This window comes from Dendrobates tinctorius, unplaced genomic scaffold (genome assembly GCF_039654945.1).
Source record: "Dendrobates tinctorius isolate UK_male_01 unplaced genomic scaffold, ASM3965494v1 ptg000293l, whole genome shotgun sequence".
Taxonomy (NCBI): domain Eukaryota; kingdom Metazoa; phylum Chordata; class Amphibia; order Anura; family Dendrobatidae; genus Dendrobates; species Dendrobates tinctorius.
This window is the reverse complement of record NW_027361960.1, coordinates 26,981,194-27,007,864: the sequence shown is the minus strand read 5'-3', so window position 1 is coordinate 27,007,864 and position 26,671 is coordinate 26,981,194. Positions and strand designations below refer to the sequence as shown.

Sequence of the window (26,671 nt, the reverse complement as noted above, 5' to 3'; positions counted from 1 at the left end):
TAGTCCACTGGGATTGAGCTTTCTCTATACAGAACAGGCCATTTCCAAGTCGGCAGAAGACCAGGTCCTGTAGTCCACGGATTGAGCTTTCTCTATACAGAGCTGGCTATTTCCCAGTGGGCAGAAGAACCAGGTCCTCTAACCCACTGGGACTGAGTTCCTCTATACAGAGCCAGCTATTTCCTAGTGGGCAGAGGGACCAGGTCTTATAGCCCACTAGGATTGCGCTCTCTCTATAGAGTCGGCCATTTCCCAATGGGCAGAAGAACCAGGGCCTGTAGCCCAGTGGAACTGAGCTTTCGCTATACAGAGCCAGCTATTTCCTAGCGGGCAGAAGGGCCTGGTCCTGTAGCCCACTGGGACTGAGCTTTCTCTGTACAGAGCCGGCTATTTCCCAGTAGACAGAGGGTATTTCTACATCGCAGCTGACGGATTTGGTTATCCTACTTGTGCACCACCAGAATCCCAGTGTTTTAATAATTACTGTAGCCCACTGGGAGTGAGCTTTCACTATACAGAGCTGGCTATTTCCTGGGGTGAGAGAGGGCTTTTCGGCTTCCTACTAAGGTAAAGAAAACTATATGCACTTTTATTCATTTGGTTTCATGCTTATTTAAACCTGCAATATTGTTTACAGGCACTTTCTAGGATATTTTCCAGCGGTCATTGTTTACATTTATCTTGTTCACACCTTATGTATACCTACCGTAATTTTTGCTTTAGGGCACTTTATTAAGGTACGCTAGTGAAGAGCCTGGCGTTGACCAAGCATAGTAACTTACTGTGGTTAATTATAACAAATTTTAATGATTGCTGAAGTAAATTTTTTTTAACACAATATAAACTTCTTAATGACTGCTGATACGACTTTTAATGGCCGCAGTTGAGGGGCCTTAATCCTCCTACACCTCATGTTCTTGCTTTTTACGCAGCCTCCTCCTGCACCTCACGCTCCTCCTTTATACACAGCATTTTTCTGCAGCACGGCTTTTCTCCTTTAGGCTGAGGTCACACTTGCGAGAAACTCGCACGAGTATCGCATCTCAATATCCGGCACTGCCGCCGCCACTTGGGACCGGATAGCTCAGCTGCCTAGAAATACATGCAGATTACAACAGATTATAACTCCAAGTAACACTATGCTGACAGACACAGCAAACCTTCTTGCCACAGCTCGCATTGATGTGTCTATTCCATTTGCACAACATGTGAAATTGATTGTCAATCGGTGATGCTTCCTAAGTGGACAGTTTGATTTCACAGAAGTTTGATTTACTTGGAGTTATATTCTGTATACTGCTCAAAAAAATAAAGGGAACACTAAGATACCACATCGTAGATATCACTGAATGAAATATCGCAGCTGCAAATCTTTATTTATTACATAGTGAAATGCTTTGAGAACAAGAAAACATAAAAATGATCAGTGTAAATCAAAATTAATATCCCTTGGAGGTCTGGATTTGGAAGGATACTCAAAATCAAAGTGGAAAATCAAATTACAGGCTGATCCAATTTCAGTGGAAATGCCTAAAGACAAGGCAATGATGCGCAGTGGTGTGTGTGGCCTCCACGTGACTGTTTGACCTCCCTACGACACCTGGGCATGCTCCTGATGAGTCGGCAGATGTTGTCATGAGGGATCTCCTCCCAGACCAGGACTAAAGCATCCGCCAACTCCTGGACAGTCTGTGGTGCAACGTGTCGTTGGTGGATGGAGCGAGACATGATGTCCCAGATGTGCTCAATCAGATTCAGGTCTGGGGAACGGGCGGGCCAGTTCATAGCTTCAATGCCTTCATCTTGCAGGAACTGCTGACACACTCCAGCCACATGAAGTCTGGCATTGTTCTGCACTAGGAGGAACCCAGGACCAACCTCACCAGTTTATGGTCTCACAAGGGGTCTGAGGATCTCATCTCGGTACCTAATGGCAGTCAGGCTACCTCTGGCGAGCACATGGAGGGCTGTGCGGCCCTCCAAAGAAATGCCACCCCACACCATTACTGATCCACTGCCAAGCTGGTCATGCTGAAGGATGTTACAGGCAGCAGATCGCTCTCCACGGCGTCTCCAGACTCTGTCACTTGTGCTCAGTGTGAACCTGCTTTCATCTGTGAAGAGCACAGGGCTCCAGTGGTGAATTTGCCAATGCTGGTGTTCTGTGGCAAATGGCTAGTCCTGCACGGTGTTGGGCTGTGAGCACAACCCCCATATGTGAACGTCGGGCACTCAGGCCATCCACATGGAGTCGGTTTCTAATCGTTTGTGCAGACACATGCACATTTGTGGCCTGCTGAAGGTCATTTTGCAGGGCCCTGGAAGTGCTCCTCCTGTTCCTCCTTGCACAAAGGCTGAGGTAGCAGTCCTGCTGCTGGGTTGTTGCCCTTCTATGGCCCCCTCCACATCTCCTGGTGTACTGGCCTGTCTCCTGGTAGCGCCTCTGGACACTACGCTGACAGACACAGCAAACCTTCTTGCCACAACTCGCATTGATGTGTCATCAAGCTGCACTACCTTAGAAACTATTGGTACTGAGATGTAGTCTGTGGTCCCCACCTGCAGAACCACTTCTTTATTGAGTGTGCCTTGATAATTGCCAATAATTTCTATGTGCCCATAATACATATCCTCCATCCCATAGTCCCGTGCCCATATATGCATCATACATATCCGCCATCCCATAGTCCTGTGCCCATATACCCATCTTCAATCCCATAGTCCCATCATACATATTCACCATCCCATAGTCCCGTGCCCATATACCCATCATACATATCCTCCATCCCATAGTCCTGTGCCCATATACCCATCTTCAATCCCATAGTCCCATCATACATATTCACCATCCCATAGTCCCGTGCCCATATACCCAAACAGCCTCCATCACATAGTCCCATCATACATATCCGCAATCCTATAAAACATCCTCCATCCCATAGTCCCATATACCCATCATATATATCCACCATCCCATAGTCCCGTGCACATATACCTATCATACATATCCTCCATCCCATAGTCCCATGCCCATATACCCGAACATCCTCCATCCCATAGTCCCATGCCCATATACCATCATACATATCTTCCATCCCACATATGTTAGGTGTCTGGTTTCTGTAGCTGCACAGCAGAGATCCCGAGCCTTGCATTCGGCAGTCTCCCATTCCTCTCCGGCCGCAGAAGAGGCTGCTCCGCAGACTCGTCGATCCAGGCGCTCTGCTCAGACCAGCTCTGTAGGTTTGGTTGCTGCTGCCACCTCTGGTCCAGCTATAGCAACGCATGCTCGTCAGCAGCAAGCTACTCCAGGGACTAAGTCCTCCTTTCAGTCCACTGAGCATGCTCTTGGGACGATCTCTCATTGGAGATCGGAGGTCACATGCTCAGGTCCTTCTCCAGCTCGGATTGGACCATCAGGAAGGTCCCGGAAGGACACTGCTATAAAAGAACTGCAGGGCTATGCGCTAGTATAGACTCATATTGTGTGAGTGATGATGGATGCATGTATCTATCTGGTGACTGACTCATTATGACTCCCCTCCCTTGGATACGTATGGTATAGGGTTATAGAGTTAGAGTCAGCGCCTACTAGTGGCTTGGTCTGCACCATGGTGCTTCCACATCTCAGCACCTCACTTAGCGCCATATGGTGCCGTCCAGAGCTGGGCACCTTCAGTACCGGATTAAGCGGCTGCATCCACCAGTGCGACGCCATGCGCAAGTCAAGCGCTTTCCTCCATCGTTTCAGGAGGTTAGTGGCGTCTGCCAGAGCGGTGCGGTTCGCACATATTGCGCTTTAGTTATTTCATTTGTTTTTTCCTGGCACCACTGTTGCGGTGTCGAGCACTAATGTGACTAGAGGGACTCTAACCCAGTGTCTCAGGGGTAGAGTCCCTGTGTCTATACACCAGTGCTCACATTGCCGAGCTCTGTGAACATAAACAGGCTGCGGCATTTGTGTTTGGCGGTCGAGCGACTCTGTGAGGTAACAGAGTCTGCCTCTGTGCACACTAGGTGGAGTTAACTCCGTGTGTCCCTCTATTATACCGCCATATCACGTCCGCCATTACCGAGCAGCAGTTAACACCTTTGCACGGTGGACTCCGGGCTGCGAAAGCACCTAAATACCATCTTTATTATTTGGTGCTTTCCGCCAGCCCCTAACAACATATCCTTCATCCCATATACCCATCATACATATCCACATCCCATAGTCCCGTGCCAATATACCCATCATATATATCCTCCATCCCATAGTCCCGTGCCCATATACCCAAACATCCTCCATCCCATAGTCCCATGCCCAAATACCCATCATACATATCCTCCATCCCATAGTCCCGAGCACATATACCCATCATACATATCCTCCGTCTTATAGCCCCATGCCCATATACTCATTCTCCATCCCATAGCCCAGTGCCCATATACCCATCATATATATATCCTCCATTCCACAGTCCCATACCCATAGACCCATCATACATATCCGCCATCCCATAGTCCCATGCCCGTATACCCATCAAACATCCTCCATCCCAGTCCCATATACCCATTATACATATCCACCATCCCATAGTCCCGTGCCCATATACCCATCATACATATCCGCCATCCCATAGTCCCGTTCCCATATACCTATCATACATATCCTCCATCCCATAGTCCCGTGCCCATATACCCGAACATCTTCCATCCCATAGTCCTATGCCCATATACCATCATACATATCCTCCATCCCATAGTTCAGTGCCCATATACCCATCATACATATCCTCCATCCCATATACCCATCATACATATCCACATCCCATAGTCCCATGCCCATATACCCATCATACATATCCTCCATCCCATAGTCCCGTGCCCAGATACCCATCATACATATCCTCCAACCCATAGTCCCGTACCCATATACCCAAACATCCTCCATCCCATAGTCCCATACCCAAATACCCATCATACATATCCTCTGTCCCATAGTCCCGAGCACATATACCCATCATACATATTCTCCATCTTATAGCCCCGTGCCCATATACCCAAACATCCTCCATCACATAGTCCCATACACCCATCATACATATCCTCCATCCCATAGCCCAGTGCCCATATAGCCATCATACATATCCTCCATCCCACAGTCCCATGCCCATAGACCCATCATACATATCCGCCATCCCATAGTCCCATGCCCATATACCCATCAAACATCCTCCATACCAGTCCCATATACACATTATACATATCCACCATCCCATAGTCCCGTGCCCATATACCCATCATACATATCTGCCATCACATAGTCCCGTGACCATATACCTATCATACATATCCTCCATCCCATAGTCCTGTGCCCATATACCCAACCATCCTCCATTCCATAGTCCCATGCCCATATACCCATCATACATATCCTCCATCCCATAGTCCAGTGCCCATATACCCATCATACATATCCTCCGTCCCATATACCCACCATACATATCCACATCCCATAGTCCCGTGCCCATATACCCATCATGCATATCCGCTATCCAATAGTCCCGTGCCCATATACCCATCATACATATCCTCCATCCCATAGTCCCGTGCCCATATACCAATCAAACATCCTCCATCCCATAGTCCCATGCCCATTACGGTATACGTATCCGCTGTTAGGGACGGCGGAACGCACTAAATATAAATAATAGGAAGTGCGTTCGCCACCCGGGGTCCACCGTGCAGTAGGTGTAACAACCGCTGCTGAGTAATGGCAGACTCGCTATATGGCGGTATACTGCGCTCGGGTTAAATGTCACCCGAGGTGCGCAGAGCGGACTCTGTTAAACTCACAGAGGCGCTTTAGTATAAATAAAGCATAAACGCCGAGCCTGTTAGCTTCACAGGTCTCAGCTGGCTTGTGCACACGGTATATGGTCACAGGACACGGCCCAAGGCAGAGGTCGGTGTCCGTCTTGACCTACCGTGCGCCCGGCGCCGCTACCGCGGACGCCGGTAAGTGCTGCTAACTGCAGCGTGGCGGTAACTACTGCTGCTGTACGACAGTGCCGTGAGGCGTAACACTATCGGACGCTAGGTGTAGCGGTGCGGTATGCACTGTGGCGTATGGCTTGCCACTGACTGGCGCTGGCTATAACTCTAATTCCCTAACCACATACGTAATATCAGATGGAAGGGGTTTCAAATGAGTCAGTCACCAGAATCATACATCCGTCATCAGTCACACATAGCAAGTATAGTCTATACTAGCGCATGGCCTAGCGGCCATGCGGGCTTTTTATAGCCATGCGCTTCCGGGACCTTCCGGACCTCTGAGATGGACCAATCAGATCAGGAGAAGGACCTGAGCACGTGACCTCCGATCTTCACTGGGAGATCGTCTCGTGGGCATGCCCAGTAGCGCGGCGAGAGGACTTAGCCTCTGGAGTGGTTTCCTGCAAAGCAAGCTGCGCTACCATTGCTGGTCCAGAGGTGGCAGCAACATCCAGACCCATAGAGCTGGTCTGAGCAGGGCGCCTGGATCGCCGAGATTGCTGTGCAGGTCCCTGAGCGGTCGGAAAGGAATGGGAGAACGCTGGATGTATGGCTCCGGATTCCTGCTGTGCAGCTGCAGGAACCCGACGCCTAACATCCGCCATCCCATAGTCAAGTGCCCATAAACCCATCATACATACCCGCCATCCCATAGTCCCATGCCCATATACCCATCATACATATCCTCCATCCCATAGTCCCATGCTCATATACCCATCAGACATATCCTCGATACCATAGTCCAATGCCCATATACCCATCATACATATCCTCCATCCCATAGTTCTGTGTCTATATACCCATCATACATATCTGCCATCCCATAGTTCCATATCTGCCATCCCATAGTTCTGTGTCCATATACCCACTGTGACATCTTCGCCATGGCAACCTATTATGACATCGTCACCACGACAACCATTTATGACATCATGAGGGGCGGGGCTTGATACACACAGATATACACTCGTTTTTATATATATAGATTAATGATTCCTACAGTTAGGTCCATATATATTTGGACAGACATTTTTCTAATTTTGGTTCTAGACATTACCACAATGAATTTCAAACAAAACAATTTAGATGCAGTTGAAGTAAAGACTTTCAGCTTTCATTTGAGGGTATCCACATTAACATTGGATGAAGGGTTTTGGAGTTTCAGCTCCTTAACATGGGCCACCCTGTTTTTAAAGCGACCAAAAGTAATTGGACAGATTATATAATTGTAAATAAATTGTTCATTTCTAGTACTTGGTTGAAAACCCTTTGTTGGCAATGACTGCCTGAAGTCTTGAACTCATGGACATCACCAGACGCTGTGTTTCCTCCTTTTTGATGCTCTGCCATACCTTCACTGCGGTGGTTTTCAGTTGCTGTTTGTTTGGGGGCCTTTCTGTCTGAAGTTTAGTCTTTAACAAGTGAAATGCATGCTCAATTGGGTTGAGATCAGGTGACTGACTCGGCCATTCAAGAATATTCCACTTGTACGCTTTTGAGCTTCTTTCATAATTAACCGTAAGTGGGTAGTAGAATTACGCCTGTTCTCATGACATGAGGCATTCCTTTTCTTTATTGTTGTTGAATTTTTGTATGAATTTTTTGAAAATAATAAAAATAATTATTTCATAAATTCCTTTTCCTTCCGTTATTACGGCTTGAAGTATTTCCTAGCCAGCAGAGGGGCCAGGTTCTGTACAGTGCCGGCGATTTCCTAGTGGTAGTGGGGCCTAGTCCTGTAGTGTCGACCAGTGGGCAGAGGGGCCTGGTTCTGTAGCCCACTGGGACTGAGCTTTCTTCATACAGTGCCGGCTATTTCCTAACGGGCAGAGGAGCCACGTGCTGTACAGTGCCGGCCATTTCCCAGTGGGTAGAGGAGCCAGGTCCTGTACAGTTCAGACTATTTCCTAGCGGCAGAGGAGCCTGGTACTGTACAGTGCCGGCCATTTCCCAGTGGGAGGAGGGGCCAGGTCCTGTACAGTGAGACTATTTACTAGTGGGTAAAGGGGCCAGGTCCTGTACAGTGCCGGCCATTTCCCAGTGGGCAGAGGGACCAGGTCCTGTACAGTGCCGGCCATTTCCCAGTGGGCAGAGGGACCTGGTCCTGTACAGTGCCGGCCATTTCCCAGTGGGTAGAGGGGCCAGGTCCCGCACAGTGCCGGCCATTTCCCAGTGGGCAGAGGGGCCAGGCCCTGTATAGTGTCGGCCATTTCCCAGTGGGCAGAGGGACCTGGTCCTGTACAGTGCCGGCCATTTCCCAGTGGGCAGAGGGACCTGGTCCTGTACAGTGTCGGCTATTTCCCAGTGGGTAGAGGGACCTGGTCCTGTACAGTCCTGGCTATTTCCCAGTGGGCAGAGGGGCCAGGCCCTGTATAGTGTCGGCCATTTCCCAGTGGGTAGAGGGACCTGGTCCTGTACAGTACCGGCTATTTCCCAGTGGGCAGAGGGGCCAGGCCCTGTATAGTGTAGGCTATTTCCCAGTGGGCAGAGGGACCTGGTCCTGTACAGTGCCGGCTATTTCCCAGTGGGCAGAGGGACCTGGTCCTGTACAGTGCCGGCTATTTCCCAGTGGGCAGAGGGGCCAGGCCCTGTATAGTGTCGGCTATTTCCCAGTGGGCAGAGGGACCTGGTCCTGTACAGTGCCGGCTATTTCCCAGTGGGCAGAGGGACCTGGTCCTGTACAGTGCCGGCTATTTCCCAGTGGGTAGAGGGACCTGGTCCTGTACAGTCCTGGCTATTTCCCAGTGGGCAGAGGGGCCAGGCCCTGTATAGTGTCGGCCATTTCCCAGTGGGTAGAGGGACCTGGTCCTGTACAGTACCGGCTATTTCCCAGTGGGCAGAGGGGCCAGGCCCTGTATAGTGTAGGCTATTTCCCAGTGGGCAGAGGGACCTGGTCCTGTACAGTGCCGGCTATTTCCCAGTGGGCAGAGGGACCTGGTCCTGTACAGTGCCGGCTATTTCCCAGTGGGCAGAGGGGCCAGGCCCTGTATAGTGTCGGCTATTTCCCAGTGGGCAGAGGGACCTGGTCCTGTACAGTGCCGGCTATTTCCCAGTGGGCAGAGGGACCTGGTCCTGTACAGTGCCGGCTATTTCCCAGTGGGTAGAGGGACCTGGTCCTGTACAGTGCCGGCCATTTCCCAGTGGGTAGAGGGGCCAGGTCCCGCACAGTGCCGGCCATTTCCCAGTGGGCAGAGGGGCCAGGCCCTGTATAGTGTCGGCCATTTCCCAGTGGGCAGAGGGACCTGGTCCTGTACAGTGCCGGCCATTTCCCAGCGGGCAGAGGGACCTGGTCCTGTACAGTGCCGGCCATTTCCCAGTGGGAAGAGGGACCTGGTCCTGTACAGTGCCGGCTATTTCCCAGTGGGTAGAGGGACCTGGTCCTGTACAGTCCTGGCTATTTCCCAGTGGGCAGAGGGGCCAGGCCCTGTATAGTGTCGGCCATTTCCCAGTGGGCAGAGGGACCTGGTCCTGTACAATGCCGGCCATTTCCCAGTGGGCAGAGGGACCTGGTCCTGTACAGTGCCGGCCATTTCCCAGTGGCAGAGGGACCTGGTCCTGTACAGTCCTGGCTATTTCCCAGTGGGCAGAGGGGCCAGGCCCTGTATAGTGTCGGCCATTTCCCAGTGGGCAGAGGGACCTGGTCCTGTACAGTGCCGGCTATTTCCCAGTGGGTAGAGGGACCTGGTCCTGTACAGTCCTGGCTATTTCCCAGTGGGCAGAGGGGCCAGGCCCTGTATAGTGTCGGCCATTTCCCAGTGGGCAGAGGGACCTGGTCCTGTACAGTGCCGGCCATTTCCCAGTGGGCAGAGGGACCTGGTCCTGTACAGTGCCGGCCATTTCCCAGTGGCAGAGGGACCTGGTCCTGTACAGTGCCGGCCATTTCCCAGTGGGTAGAGGGGCCAGGTCCCGCACAGTGCCGGCCATTTCCCAGTGGGCAGAGGGGCCAGGTCCCGCACAGTGCCGGCCATTTCCCAGTGGGCAGAGGGGCCAGGCCCTGTACAGTGTCGGCCATTTCCCAGTGGGCAGAGGGACCTGGTCCTGTACAGTGCCAGCCATTTCCCAGCGGGCAGAGGGACCTGGTCCTGTACAGTGCCGGCCATTTCCCAGTGGGCAGAGGGACCTGGTCCTGTACAGTGCCGGCTATTTCCCAGTGGGTAGAGGGACCTGGTCCTGTACAGTCCTGGCTATTTCCCAGTGGGCAGAGGGGCCAGGCCCTGTATAGTGTCGGCCATTTCCCAGTGGGCAGAGGGACCTGGTCCTGTACAGTGCCGGCTATTTCCCAGTGGGTAGAGGGACCTGGTCCTGTACAGTGCCGGCCATTTCCCAGTGGGTAGAGGGGCCAGGTCCCGCACAGTGCCGGCCATTTCCCAGTGGGCAGAGGGGCCAGGCCCTGTATAGTGTCGGCCATTTCCCAGTGGGCAGAGGGACCTGGTCCTGTACAGTGCCGGCTATTTCCTAGTGGGTAGAGGGACCTGGTCCTGTACAGTCCTGGCTATTTCCCAGTGGGCAGAGGGGCCAGGCCCTGTATAGTGTTGGCCATTTCCCAGTGGGCAGAGGGACCTGGTCCTGTACAGTGCCGGCCATTTCCCAGTGGGCAGAGGGACCAGGTCCTGTACAGTGCCGGCCATTTCCCAGTGGGCAGAGGGACCTGGTCCTGTACAGTGCCGGCCATTTCCCAGTGGCAGAGGGACCTGGTCCTGTACAGTGCCGGCCATTTCCCAGTGGCAGAGGGACCTGGTCCTGTACAGTGCCGGCCATTTCCCAGTGGCAGAGGGACCTGGTCCTGTACAGTGCCGGCCATTTCCCAGTGGGTAGAGGGGCCAGGTCCCGCACAGTGCCGGCCATTTCCCAGTGGGCAGAGGGGCCAGGCCCTGTATAGTGTCGGCCATTTCCCAGTGGGCAGAGGGACCTGGTCCTGTACAGTGCCAGCCATTTCCCAGCGGGCAGAGGGACCTGGTCCTGTACAGTGCCGGCCATTTCCCAGTGGGCAGAGGGACCTGGTCCTGTACAGTGCCGGCTATTTCCCAGTGGGTAGAGGGACCTGGTCCTGTACAGTCCTGGTTATTTCCCAGTGGGCAGAGGGGCCAGGCCCTGTATAGTGTCGGCCATTTCCCAGTGGGCAGAGGGACCTGGTCCTGTACAGTGCCGGCTATTTCCCAGTGGGTAGAGGGACCTGGTCCTGTACAGTGCCGGCCATTTCCCAGTGGGTAGAGGGGCCAGGTCCCGCACAGTGCCGGCCATTTCCCAGTGGGCAGAGGGGCCAGGCCCTGTATAGTGTCGGCCATTTCCCAGTGGGCAGAGGGACCTGGTCCTGTACAGTGCCGGCTATTTCCCAGTGGGTAGAGGGACCTGGTCCTGTACAGTCCTGGCTATTTCCCAGTGGGCAGAGGGGCCAGGCCCTGTATAGTGTCGGCCATTTCCCAGTGGGCAGAGGGACCTGGTCCTGTACAGTGCCGGCTATTTCCCAGTGGGTAGAGGGACCTGGTCCTGTACAGTCCTGGCTATTTCCCAGTGGGCAGAGGGGCCAGGCCCTGTATAGTGTCGGCCATTTCCCAGTGGGCAGAGGGACCTGGTCCTGTACAGTGCCGGCCATTTCCCAGTGGGCAGAGGGACCAGGTCCTGTACAGTGCCGGCCATTTCCCAGTGGGCAGAGGGACCTGGTCCTGTACAGTGCCGGCCATTTCCCAGTGGGCAGAGGGACCAGGTCCTGTACAGTGCCGGCCATTTCCCAGTGGGCAGAGGGACCTGGTCCTGTACAGTGCCGGCCATTTCCCAGTGGGCAGAGGGACCTGGTCCTGTACAGTGCCGGCCATTTCCCAGTGGCAGAGGGACCTGGTCCTGTACAGTGCCGGCCATTTCCCAGTGGCAGAGGGACCTGGTCCTGTACAGTGCCGGCCATTTGCCAGTGGGTAGAGGGGCCAGGTCCCGCACAGTGCCGGCCATTTCCCAGTGGGCAGAGGGGCCAGGCCCTGTATAGTGTCGGCCATTTCCCAGTGGGCAGAGGGACCTGGTCCTGTACAGTGTCGGCCATTTCCCAGTGGGCAGAGGGACCTGGTCCTGTACAGTGCCGGCTATTTCCCAGTGGGTAGAGGGACCTGGTCCTGTACAGTCCTGGCTATTTCCCAGTGGGCAGAGGGGCCAGGCCCTGTATAGTGTCGGCCATTTCCCAGTGGGTAGAGGGACCTGGTCCTGTACAGTACCGGCTATTTCCCAGTGGGCAGAGGGGCCAGGCCCTGTATAGTGTAGGCTATTTCCCAGTGGGCAGAGGGACCTGGTCCTGTACAGTGCCGACTATTTCCCAGTGGGTAGAGGGACCTGGTCCTGTACAGTGCCGGCCATTTCCCAGTGGGTAGAGGGGTCAGGTCTTTGCCCACTGAGATTTAGCCACAAGCCCAGGCCGCCACAGTGTGGAGGAACCGTCGCGCGAAGCAGGGAGATGACACCAGCGGCCGCTAGCAATGACGTCAGAGGCCTGGGCCGTGCATGTGCGCGATAGTGCAAGGGTTCCCTGTGCCGGGGAGGAGCACGGCGCCGTCCTCACGCGCCACCGTCTATCATGGCCACTCACAATGTCACAGCTTGTGTGGAGAGTGAGCGCCGCTGCATAGAGATGCGTCCGAGCCAGCCCCTTCAGCCATGACCCGGAGAACCCGTGACTGCCGGGGGCGGGGTCACATGGCTGAGTGGCTACTTGTGAGAGGATCACCAGTACGAGGTATGAGGGAAAACAAAATGGAGTAAAAGATTTGAAGGTGGGGGTGATGCTAACATGAGAGTGCCGGGGCAGACGAGCGCGAGCGGCACAGCAGCTCGGCACTAGTGGGAAGTTCCCTCGGGGAAGTTTGGCTGGCGGGTGTGTGCGGTTATGTGGGCAGAGTTGTCGGAAACGCGAGCCATGCCCGCCTCACTGCCCACAGTGGTGTGGGGGAAGTTTGAGGGTGCGGGGCTGGACCTCTGCCCATCACATAGTGCCCGGCAAGGGGACAGACCCGTCCTCAGTGCATCGTGTCCTTTCCAGCTGGTCAGGGTGCAGGGCCTGGTGCTGTGGTCAATACATCCTGGCCATACTAGAGGGATGAGTGGTGCCAGGGTGAGGGGCAGGTAGGAGCTGCTTGGCCCCCTTTCCAGCTGGTCAGGGAGCAGTTCCCCCCAGTGCTGTGGTCACTAGATCCTAGCCATAGCAGAGGGATGAGTGATTCCAGGGTTGAGGGCCGCTTGGTCTCCCTTTCCAGCTGGTCAGGGAGCAGGGCCTGGTGGTGGGCTGACTGCATCCTGGCCATAGCAGAGGGATGACTGGTGCCAGGGTTGAGGGCCGCTTGGTCTCCCTTTCCAGCTGGTCAGGGTGCAGGGCCTGGTGCTGTGGTCAATACATCCTGGCCATACTAGAGGGATGAGTGGTGCCAGGGTGAGGGGCAGGTAGGAGCTGCTTGGTCTCCCTTTCCAGCTGGTCAGGGAGCAGTGCCCCCCAGTGCTGTGGTCACTAGATCCTAGCCATAGCAGAGGGATGAGTGATTCCAGGGTTGAGGGCCGCTTGGTCTCCCTTTCCAGCTGGTCAGGGAGCAGGGCCTGGTGGTGGGCTGACTGCATCCTGGCCATAGCAGAGGGATGACTGGTGCCAGGGTTGAGGGCTGCTTGGTCTCCCTTTCCAGCTGGTCAGAGAGCAGGGCCTGGTTGTGGGCTGACTGCATCCTGGCCATAGCAGAGGGATGACTGGTGCCAGGGTGAGGGGCCATAAGAGCTGCTTGGTCTTCCTTTCCAGCTGTCACTGGGAGCATTGGGAGGTGATGGTACCCAGGAGCCATCAGATGCCATGCCTTGCATACGTCTGGAATAGACAGATCTGCCTTTCAGCCACTTTCCTCCCGTCCACACTGGACAGTTCCCTATTGCGTTTCACTGCAGACTTGCAGTAAATTTCTTCCTTTGCAGAGTAAAATCCAGAGGGGAAATCTGCAGCGCCGGTCGTGTTCTGTGGCAGATCCTCCCCATAGCTTGTAGCTGAGATCTGGAGCATTCACGCAAAGCAGATTTTCTTGTAGAAATTTCTACCACTGTCCACTTTTATCTTCTAAGAACTTGTAGAAATTCACTTTAGCAGCAAAACTCTTATCATTTGGACAAGTGCAGAACTTTCTGCGTGTTGCAATCTGCCTTGGATTTTCTGCTTGTGCTTGTAGGAACATCCACTGTGTATCAGGCCTGCCTGGAGATCAACGAGCAGTCCTGGAAGGCAGATCATCATCATGCAAGTTCATTGATCTCAGAGACTGTTTCATGTGGAAGGGCTTTTTGTCCTATGTGCTCTTTCTATGCTGTAGTGCTCTTTATTTATTTTATGTTAGGAAATGTTGTGGGTACAAAGCATTTCTCATACTTTCTGTGGTGCTTGCTAGCTGTGCCTGTCTGGTGCATGCAGTGATGGAAAGCTAGCAAGACTTACCAATGCATGTTACAGGCCCACTCAAGACATCAGGTAGCTGGATTTCTTCACTATTAAGGCTTGTGCATACAACTGATTTTCTCAGACAAGTGTTAGTGGTGGTTTTCATGAATAGCTCTTGTACCTATCATTCTATGGGGTTCTGCACGAGTCCAATTTTTTTTTCTTTCTTCGGGCCACGTGTTTCCTGGAAAAAAATCAATGACGTCTAATTTTGACTCAGATGTAAGTCCTTGGGTTCGTGGAAAAAAAAATCAGACTTAGTTGACATCTGAGTGTGCTCTGAATTTCATTTAACTGACCAAAATGAGAAGGTGTAGAAACTTTTCTCCATACCTGAGAAAAACTGATGGCGTTCTGATCAAACGCTGACCAGAGCCTGATTCAGAATACTCACACCATTTTGCTCGATTGTAGAGAAAATAGCTGCATGTGTGGTGGCCTGTGTCAACTTGGCTATGTCAGCTATTCTTTTGTGAAGTGGGGGAAGGGATTGCCTAACAGCATGAAGGACTTGATTCCTATCTCTTGCCTTCCATCTTTGCAAAGACACCAAATTCTTATCCTATTTAAATCCAACCATAAAGCAAAAGCTGTAATTTAACACCAAAACGAAAGCTTTATATGCCACCATGTATAAATTAAAATATTTTTATAGAAAATATGTATTCAAAGATGGACCAAAATACCACAGGTACAGTATAAAAGAAAGGTCACCCAGGGTGTGCAAAAATGGTCAAAACATAATAGATCTACGCAGGCAAGTAAATACAAACCATGGTTCACGAAGCATATTGCATATCCACAAAATGGAAAAATACTCAATACATCTGAGAGCAGAGAAGATAAAGCTAAATATCTACCATCTTGAATAACTTGTATAGTCAAGTGATGGTTAAATTGCACAAACTGGCATAAAATATAGATATCCAAATATGACATCACTCCATGAGTTTGTAAGTAGCAGCATATGGTTATGCACAAAATACCAATAAAATAACAGTGAGGAATGCCTGCATGACATGCATAATATGGTATCGTTACCTGACACACCCTGGGACCCACCACACCCAACGCACTTTTTGCTTGGATATGGTTCGTCCAGGGTTGGTTGGGTACTGGCCAGATGAGGGATTTATACACTAGTTAATTTCACATTAACCCCTTTCTGACCTTTGACATACTATTCCGTCCATGTGCCCTGGGCCTTAATGACTATGGACGGAATAGTACGTCATACACGATCAGCAGGAGCGCGGCTGATCGTGGCCGGGTGTCAGCTGATTCTCACAGATGACACCCGACACTAAGTGCCAGGAGCTGTCGCGAACTGCTCCCGGCACTTTAGCCCCCCAGCACATTGCGATCAAACATGATCGCAGCGTTCCGGGAGCAGGCAAAGGGGCTGTCAGCCTTTGGATCGGAGTACCCACGGCATGATGACATCCCGGTTCCCAGAGCTCAGAGACTTCCTGTCATGCTCAGTGCATGTCATGAAGTCTCTGAGGTTAGTGAGAAATTACAGGAAGCGCTGACAGCTTATATGGCATCCAGATCTGCATGCCATATAAGCGGTCAGCCTGCACAAAATGAGTAACCCATAGTGGGACACAGTGTAAAACAGAATGAAATAAAAAAAAATTTAAATTGTAAAAATATAAAAAAATAGAATATTTATTTTTTTTTTAGCCTTAAATCAATATTTTAATAAAAAAAATCTTAGCAATAAAAGTACCGTACACACATTTAGTATCGTCCCGTCCGTAACGACCCGCCTTATAAAACTGTCCTGCTAGTTAACCCCTTTAGGCCTCTTTCACACATCAGTTTTTTGCCATCAGTCACTATCCATCAAAGTTTGAAAAAAATTGATCCTATGAAGAGTGCAAAAAACTGATGCACGGATCTGTTTTTTTTCCCCGAACCGTCGAAGTTGGAGCTGTAGGAATTTAAAGGAACAGGATTCTGGAGAGAGAGAATTGTTTAGGTCCCGGAATTGAAAATGCAGCTGTGTGGGTTAAATTGAAGGAAAAGATATTTTCCAGGTATGCTCCGTTTTAAAAGACGGAATCCGTCGCTGGATTCCGTCTTTTGACGAACAGCGACAGATCCTGTGCCCATAGGCTTCCGTTATAGCCAACGACGGACAGCGCTGGATCCGTCGCTGTCAGACTTTTTGATGTTTACAAAAAACGTTCCTTTGTACGTTGTCTCCACTCGACGGACAAAGATCTTCCAACGGATTCATCGGACGACGGATGAATCCGTCGCTAATACAATTCTATGAGAAAAAAACGGATCCAGCACTGGATCCGTTTTTTTTTTTTTTTTCAAAAAACGACGGATTGTGACAGATGGTAAAAAACTGATGTGTGAAAGAGGCCTTAGTGAACACCATTAAAAAAAGGCAAAAAAAAATGCTTTGTCATCATGCTACTCAACAAAAAGTGGAATAACACGTTATCAAAAAGACAGATATAAATAAACGTGGTACCGCTGAAAACGTTATCTTGTCCCGCAAAAAACAAGGCACCATATAGCTCCATCACCGGAAAAATAAAAAAGCAATAGCTCGCAGAATAAAGCGATGCAAAAATAATTATTTTTTTCTATAAAATAGTTTTCAATGTATAAAAGCTCAAAAACATAAAAAAAGTTATAAATGAGCTATCGCTGTCATCGTACTGACCCGAAGAATAAAACAGCCTTATCAATTTTAACACACGCGAAACGGTATAAATGCATCCCCCAAAATAAATTCATGAATAGTTGGTTTTTGTTCGTTCTGCCTCCCAAAAATCGGAATAAAAAGCGATCAAAAAATTTCATGTGCCCGAAAATGGTACCAATAAAAACATCAACTTGTCCTGCAAAAAATAAGACCTCACATGACTGTGTGGGCCAAAATATGGAAAAATTATAGCTCTCAAAATGTGGTGATGCAATTGCAAAAACTATTTTTTCTAATAAAAAGCGTCTTTTAGGCTTTGTGCCCACGATGCGATTTTTAAGCATTTTTGCTGCGATTTTTGGCGCGAAAACGCTGCGAAAACGTTTATAAATCTTGTACATGGCGCACCCCATGCAATCCTATGGCATTCCGCACATGCTGTGCTAATGCTGCGCTTTTTTCCGCGGCGGAATCGCATCGCGGAAAAAATCGCAGCATGATCATTCTCTTGTGCGGAATCGCAAAGAATTGCCGCGATTCCGCACCCATAGGAATGCATGAGAATCGCTTACTTCTCGCATGTGGCTATGCCCACCATGCGGGAAGTTAAGCGTCTCATGTGCGGTTGGTACCCACGGTGTGGAGGAGAGGAGACTGTCCTCCAGGCCCTGGGCACCATACCCCTGTAAAAAAAAAAAGAATAAAAAATTGGGGTATATTTACCTTCCGACATCCCGCGCTGCATTCCCGGGCCGCAGCGTTCCCAGTAATGCCTTGCAGCAAGGTCCTGTGATGACGTAGTCTCGCGTGACTCTAGCGGTCTCGCGAGATCGCTATAGTAACGCGAGACCAACGTCATCACAGGTCTCGCAAGGCATTACTGGGAACGCTGAGGCCGGGAATGCAGCGCGGGACGCCGGAAGGTAAATATACCCCGATTTTTTTTATTTTTTTTATCATTTTTAACATTTTATCTTTTACTATTGATGCCGCATAGGCGGACTCAATAGTAAAAAGCTGGTCACACTTGTCAAACACTATGTTTGACGAGTGTGACCAACCTGTCAATCACTTTCCAAGCGATGCTTCAAATCGCTTGGAAAGTGCTTGAGAAAATCGCAGCAAAATCTCAAACAGAATCGCGGTGAAATCGCACGGAAAAAAACGCGCGATTTCTGGGAAGGAGTCCGGTTTTCATTGTGCGTTTTAAAACGCTACGTGGGCCCATAGCCTTAGTGTGTGACAGCTGTCAAACATAAAAACCTGCCACAAATAGTAAATAAAACCCCCCTTTATCACCCCCTTAGTTAGGGAAAAATAATAAAATAAAAAAAAATGTATTTATTTCCATTTTCCCGTTAGGGTTGGGATTAGGGTTAGGTTTGTGGTTAGGGTTATGGTTACTGTTGGAATTAGGGGTGTGTTAGGGTTAGAATTGGGGGGTTTCCACTGTTTGGGCACATCAGGTGCTCTCCAAACGCAACATGCTTCTGATCTTAATTTCAGCCAATTCTGCGTTGAAAAAGTCAAACGGTGCTCCTTCCCTTCCAAGCTCTGCCATGCGCCCAAACAGTGGTTTACCTGCATATATGGGGTATCAGCATACTCAGGACAAATTGTACAACGACTTTTGGGGTCCAATTTCTCCTGTTACCCTTGGTAAAATAAAACAAATTAAATCTGAAGTAAATTTAAAAAAAAAAATGAACTTTTTTTTTTTTTTTTAATCATTCCAGAAAAATCCTGTGAAGCACCTGAAGGGTTAATAAGCTTCTTGAATGTGGTTTTGAACACCTTCAGGGGTGCAGTTTTTAGAATGGTGTCACTTTTGGGTATTTTCTATCATATAGACCCCTGAAAGTCCCTAAAAAAAAAAAAAAAAAAATGGTGTTGTGAAAATGAGAAATAGCTGGTAAACTTTTAACCCTTATAACTTCCTGATAAAAAAAAAAAAATTTGGTTCCAAAATTGTGCTAATTTAAAGTAGACATGTGGGAAATGTTATTTATTAACTATTATGTGACATATTTCTCTTTTTTAAGGGCAGGAAAATTCAAAGTTGGAAAATTGCAAAAAATTTTAAATTTTCGTCAAACTTCCGTTTTTTTTTTTTCTCAAATAAATTCAAGTCATATCAAAGAAATTTTACTATTATCATGAAGTACAATATGTCTTGAGAAAACATTGTCGGAATCAGCGGGATCCATAGAAGCGTTCCAGAGTTACCTCATAAAGGGACAGTAGTCAGAATTGTAAAAATTGGCTTGGTCATTAATATGCAAACCACTCTTGGGGATAAAGAGGATAAATCAGGTGTCAATTGTTAGCCAATCCTGGTGTGTTCAGTGTTGTGCTTAGGGAAGTTTACGCTGTCGCAAAAGCAGCCCCACATATGATCTGGTTGGTGCTGCATTGTCATTGTGATGCAGACAAACAACCGTCTGTACTTAGAAGAAAATACAGCGTTGCGGAGTGATGAGGCCAGGCGGACGTAATCCCATGTCCCTTCCGGTCCGCGTGTTGGTACATTGCCATCGCTACGGAGGGAAACATCCGGTGGGTATCGGAGCAAGGTGCTGTGAAATGAGGGAGTGACAGAGTGCCGATGCTTTATCATGTGATCATGGAAACTCCAGATACATCACATCCTAGATACCAGAAAGTGTCGCTTGTAGTATATCTGATTACTTCATCCAACTCTAATCATTTATATAGTCCATACATAACAGTTGCTGAGCATATAAAGAGATATTACCAAAAAATACTAAAACATAAAAGTAAATCCATCATGAGGGCATTGAACCATGTATATAGTGTATAAGGCGACTATATAAGTTAATATAAATTTGATTAGTTTAACTCGTATGTATATTTGTGTATCACTATATAAGGGTATATGTTTTATCACATTTATTGTGATTTATGTATATATATTGTATATCCTTTCATAGTAGGTTAATATACCCATTACATGCAGTACACATTTGCTCCATGGAGGGGCTTTTCTTCCTTGCATCCTTGGTTTCTAACAGCTGAGACAGCTGATTAGCGTTGGACGAAGTAATCTATCAGATATATTACAGGCGATACTTTCTGGTTTCCAGGATGTGACGTATATGGAGTTTCCTTGATCACATGATAGCGCACTGGCACTCCCTCACTTCACCGCACCTTGCTCCGATACCTACTGGATGTTTCCCTACATAGCGATGGCAATGTAACAACCCATTGGACCGGAAGTGACATGGGATTACTTCTGCCTGGCCTCATCACTCCACAACGCTATATTTTCTTCTAGGTACATACCGGATGTTTGTCTATGTCACAGTGACAATGCAGCAGCATGTGCATCGGAGATGTTAGGCTGGGATCAGACTTGTGAGAAACTTGGACGAGTCTCGCACGTCAATACCCGGCACTGTCACTGACAGTCGGGAGCGGAGCGTGCGGCTGCATGTATTGCTATGCAACCACACGCTCCACTCCTGAGTGCCGGGTATAAAGATGTGAGACTCATCCGAGTTTCTCGCCTGTGTGAACCCGGCCTAACACTACTTCCAGCCAACCAGATCACATGTGGGGCTGCTATGGCGACAGCGTAAACTTTCCTATGCATAACATTGAAAGCACCACGATTAGCTAACAATTGACACCTGATTTTAATGGAAATTAACTAGTGTATAAATCCCCTATCTGGCACCCAACCACCCCTGGATGAAGCATTTCCAAGCAAAACGTGCGTCGGGTGTGGTGGGTCCCTGGGTGTTTCAGGTAACCATAACTTATTATGCATATCATGTGGGCATTCCTCACTATGGTATTATATTGTTGTTTTGTACATACCATTTGCTGCTTCTAACAAACTCATGGACTGATGTCATGTTTGGATATCTATATTTTATGCCATTTTGTGCAATTTAACCATTTACTTGACTATACGAAGGTATGATGCAAGATGGTAGCTGTTTAGCTTTATCTTCTCTGCTCTCAGATGTATTGAGTATTTTTCCACATTTTGTGGATAATGCAATATGCTTAGTGAACCATGGTTTGTATTTACTTGCCTGCAGTAGTTCTATTATGTTTTGACCATTTTTGCACACCCTGGGTGACCCTCCTTTTATACTGTAACTGTGATATTTTGTTCTACCTTTTAATATATATTTTAAATAAAAAAAATTTTAATTTATACATGCAATATTAATCTTTCTTTTTTGGTGTTATATTCCATCTATGCTGTAATTAGATCAATAATAAAGATGAATGTCTATGTGGCAGCACTCAAAATAATGAGGATTTGTTGATTACAATAAAACAATAAGTGACAACTAATCTGCCTGTTTTTAAAGCAATAATTTCCAACTAGAAATATCTGCATGTATATATATATGTAAGGGTAAGTGCACACAGAGTTTTTTGGTGGTGCGGATTTTGTAGTAATATCCGCAGGACTTTAGTCCTGCGGTTTATCTGCGGTTTTGCCCTGCGGTTTCACGCCTCATAATGGATGAGGTGGGAAACCGCAGCGGTTCTGCACAAAAGAATTGACATGCTGCGGATTGTAAACCAAAGCAAATCCACGCGGAAAAATCCGCAGCATGTGTATAGCGTTTTCCAGTTTACCATTGAAAACAATGGTACTGTACAACGCACCTAAATCTGCTGCAGACCCGCAGGGCCAAAACTGCTGCGGATCCGCAGCAGAATCCGCACCGTGTGCACATACCCTAAGAATGTTGTTGATTTTTTTATTTTTTTTTACATATAGAGGGATAGGTCAGTACTCTATTGGTCAAAATGGCACATACTTATTGATTTGGCTACAACAAGTGAATAAAGAATACACTTGCGTCCCCTGTACTCACGATGAAAACACTAACTTAAAGAGGACCTGTCACTTGACAATAATTGAGTTAAATATCTTGTTAAAAAAAAAAAAAAACCCCTGCGCTCCCATTATTGTATATCTGTTTAAATTTTGCATTGCGTTGCTCCATTGCAGAGATTTTAACATTTGTTGCTTTCGGAGAGCAATAGGTGAAATCTCCATTTGTAGTCCAACTGAGCCTATCTTCAGAGTTATCTTTGGGAAAAGCACTTCCACCTCTCCCTCCCAGAAACTGGCAATCACAGCTGATCTGGTTGTCTAAGACGCTGCGCTGTGATTGAGAAAATGGAAAACGGAGCTCCGTCGAAACGCATTGTGGTTTAAACCCATCTCCTGTCCATCTTTCCATTTTCTCATTGCTCCTATCCTCCATTGTAGATTTTCGGCTGGAGCTGCGGTGGAGACCTGACATCCTTGTCTGCCCCTGGGTTGCTTCCTAAGCGCTCCTTTATGACCGCTTATCACTGACTCTGCTGCGTTGTGATTGGCAGTGTCTGTGAAGGAGCGGTGAAAGTGCTTCTCCCAAAGATAACTCTGAAGAAACAGGCTGTCAACCAAGCTTTCGAACTAAATCAGGGGTGGGCAATTAATTTTCCAAAGGGGCCACATGAGAAACCGTAAATGTTGTGGAGAGCAGAGCCAATAGGCTGAAATTAATTCTGCTCTGTATTAATATTAGCATATTATTTGGTAGCATTGATTGTATTAATATTGTGCATATATACCATAGGAGCCCAAGCACAGACCCCCAGTGTCCTGTAGGCACCCGCGCACAGACCCACTGTGTACAATGTGAGCCCCCACATAGCCTCCATATATGCATACAATTAGTCTATGCACATTTAAAAAGAAAAAAAAACATACGGTACCATTTTTCCCCGGCACTCTCCTCCTGTCTCCTGAGTCTTAACAGCAGCATGATGAAATTACGTTGTTGCGTCTGTTGTTTCGTGCTAATAGGCGGAAGATGGAGCTAGCAGCCCCGTCCTTCATCAACGTATTCATCACTGTTTGTATCTCGAGAACGCAGATAGCGGCGGTTGATGGTCAGCGGACAAGGAAAGGCGCAGTGCGTTTTTGATGTGTTTTTTACACACGTTTTTCCACATGCATTTTTTTTGTCACTAGAAATAAAGCTGATTGAAAATTGGCTTCTGAGAAGGAAATAAAAAGTGATTTCCTGTTTGTAGATATATTGGGGTATGTTTCCACGGTCAGTAAACGCTGCGGGTTGGATGCTGCGTACCAGGGCTGTGGAGTCAGTAAGCCAAACCTGCGACTCCGACTCCTCAATTTCCCTTACACCGACTCCGACTCCCACATATATTGCTTATATTTAAGTGAAAAATGTATTGTAGTACAATGTGAACATCAGACATTTAATCATTTTTATGATGCAATAATCAAGATATTTAGATAGAACATAATATATATTTATTGGAATACAACTTTAGAACACAAAAAACTGTAATAAATTGTAAATATGTAATACACTATGTAATATCGATTACATATATATATATATATATATCACTATGTAAGTGACAAAAAACAGTTTTCAACAAAAACATACTAAATAACATTTGTGCAGTCTATGAATTCGTTCTAAGAAATAGAATTGCCTCCATCAGATCCTCCTTCATAGATGACCTCAAATCTGACCTAATAATTTTAAGGCTAGAGAACAACCTCTACACTAACCTGGGTTGGAGGCAAAGCCGTATCCACATGGGCAACATCTCTAACAATGTCCGGGTATAAAGGAATTGCCTCATGCACAGTCCGTTTTGATGAATGGTTGAATTTTTCTATTTCTTTGAGAGCAAGTGAAACATTTTGCTGAAATATGGTCAATCTGCTTGCTATAGCAGACGGAGTGAAATCTTTTTCCTTGCTGCAGTGCTTTGCCTGCTCCATGTCATCCAAATACATGTCATAGTCAAACTCCTCATCTGATGAGGATGAAGATATGGCATCAGGAGCACTGTCAGGACCCAAGTCCTCTTGCGGCTGGCAGTCCTCCTGTAGGCCACTCATCCTAACTGCTACCTCAGTCAGAGTTTCTTTTCCTTTAGTAAGCTGTTGATCATCAAGCAATAGACTTGGGTCCACATAAACAGCTGCCAGAAAAATTTTATTTTCCAATAGCTGTGTCTCTCTTTAATTGAAGCAGAAATGCCATCTGCGATTAAACCTCCAAAATAGCAAGTTCTTCCACTCCCTTATGAAAATGCCACGAGTTAAATCCTCAGCTTGTAATTTTTTAGTCACGGTAAATGGGTGATTAAGCAATTCCTTCAATTCAGCCACCTGTATCGATTGACCTTCATTTAGGGTTACCTGAGGGTTCGCCATATCTATAAGGAACGGTTTTAGTTCAAGCAATCGCTCAATCATTAAATAAGTGCTTCCCCACCGAGTGGCTTGATCGCCAGTTGCCCCTTTCCCAGCACGTCTCTTGAAGATGGAATCAATTTTAGGGGTTCTGGCGGCAATAACCGATTTCCTCACTTTTCCAATCAGATTTGAGGCAAGCTCTACACACAGTGGCAATTCATCTCTAAGCTCCTCAGTCTGTTCATATAAAGATCATTCATTGTGCAACACCCAAGTAGTGATCTCCGAGGCAAAGGTGATGCGCATCCTAAAAGGACTTGAGGTCAAAAAGGCACCTGGCCCTGATGGTGTATCTCCAATGTGTCTGAAAGTATGTGCTACCCAGCTTGCCCCTATACTGACAAATATATACAATGTGTCACTGAAAGAGTGCGTTGTACCTCAGTGTTGGAAAAATTCCGCAATTATCCCTGTCCCCAAGAAAGTGGGATCCTCTGAGTTGAACGACTATAGACCAGTAGCACTTACATCTGTAGCTATGAAAGTCTTCAAAAGAATTATGATGTCCCACCTGATAAAATTCACTCAGAAGCTATTGGACCCGCTTCAGTTTGCCTATAAGGAGATTCTTTCGGCAAACGACACTGTCAATCTGGCACTGAAGTACATTTTGGATCATACAGATGAACTGCACTCATATGTCCGGATTCTTTTCATGGACTTTAGCTCAGCGTTCAATACCATTGATCCGAATTTACTTCATAAGAAAATGGTTGCTCTTGGAGTCCCTCTCAACTTATGCTTGTGGATTTATAACTTCCTGACAGCCAGGATACAGAGTGTAAAAGTTGGACCATTCACTTCGGACACCTTGGTCACAAACATCGGGGCACCTCAGGGGAGTGTTTTGTCCCCGTTACTGTTTTCTCTCTATACGAATGATTGCATCTCTTCAGCAGACTCAGTAAAAATCTTGAAATTTGCCGATGATATGACACTGATTGGTCTCATCAGGGGAAATGCTGAAGACTTGTATCGGAGTGAGGTGGAAAGAATGTGACTGGTGTAAAGCCAATAATCTTGTACTCAACACTAAAAAACCTGCTGAGATGGTTGTGGATTTTAGGAAAGATCAACATGAGATACTTCCAATCTACATCCATGACGAAGTGGTTCTTAGGGTCACAGAGACCAAATTCCTTGGTGTTATCTCTCATGATCTTAAAGGGGGGAAAAACGTGGATGCTGTTATAAGAAAAGCACAACAGAGGATGTTCTTCCTGCGTCAGCTGAAAAGATATGGTTTGTCTAAGAATCTGCTGATCTTATTCTTTAATGCTGTCATCAGATCTGTGATTTGTTCCTCTCTGATAGTCTGGTATGGGGGAGCCACTGCGCATGACAAACTCCGCTTACAAAGGACTTTCAGAACAGCAGAGAGAATTATAGGTTCCCCCCTGCCTAAAATCCAGGATCTTTATGATAAGAGTATTCGATCCCACGCATTGAAAATTTCATCCGATCCCTCTCACCCGGGACACTCCTCATTCCAACTACTCCCTTCAGGACGTCGCTTCAGAGTCCCCAAATGCAGCACCAACCGCCATATGAAGAGCTTCTATCCACTCTCTGTTCAACAATTAAATCGTCATGTGTAGACTATATACTGTATCTGTCTTGTTAGATGTTACTTGTTGTATCTGTTGTTATATATTATGCTGCCTCTTTGCCACAAAGAATTCCTTGTATATATGTAATATGTACTTGGCGATCATAAATTTGATTTGAGATTTCCAGCATGTGCCTCTTGCAGACTATCTCTTATTGCCAGCTGCAGCGTGTGCACAACACAGCGCATGTGATGAATATGAAAGTGTTTTGAAGCAGCTTCAGCAAGATCATCTATTTCTAAAGTATAATTTTGCTGTTCTTCTGTTGTAATATCTGTTTGTTTCTCAGTTACATGAACAGCACTGTGGCCTTCCATCTCAAACATACTGAATCCTAAATTTTCTTCTAGCTGTTGTTCATTACTCTCATTCATCAGTTTAATTGTACTTATCATGTTTGAAGCTTTGTCCATTACAATAGCAAGAACCTGTTCTTTTTTGAGTTCGTAATCTTGCATAACTTTTTCCACTAAGGGCCCCGTCACACATAGCGATCTCGCTAGCGAGATCACTGCTGAGTCACAAATTTTGTGACACAACAGCGATCTCACCAGCGAGATCGCTGTGTGTGAGACAGCGATCAGCGACCGGCCCCCCTACCGGTATCGCTGATCGCTGCAAGA

At 47.8% G+C, this 26,671-nt stretch overlaps 1 protein-coding gene across 4 annotated transcripts in view; it reads left to right on the top strand.

Annotated features, from left to right (window-relative positions):
• Positions 1 to 12,508: 12,508 nt before the first annotated feature.
• Positions 12,509 to 26,671, top strand: part of LOC141072935 (uncharacterized) — a 97,606-nt gene continuing 83,443 nt past the window's right edge. For 2 of the 4 annotated variants that reach the window (XM_073560211.1, XM_073560209.1), the window contains exon 1: positions 12,511 to 12,757. The gene's annotated coding sequence lies outside the window, so the exon portion shown is untranslated. The other 2 variants (XM_073560212.1, XM_073560210.1) reach the window with 2 other exon arrangements.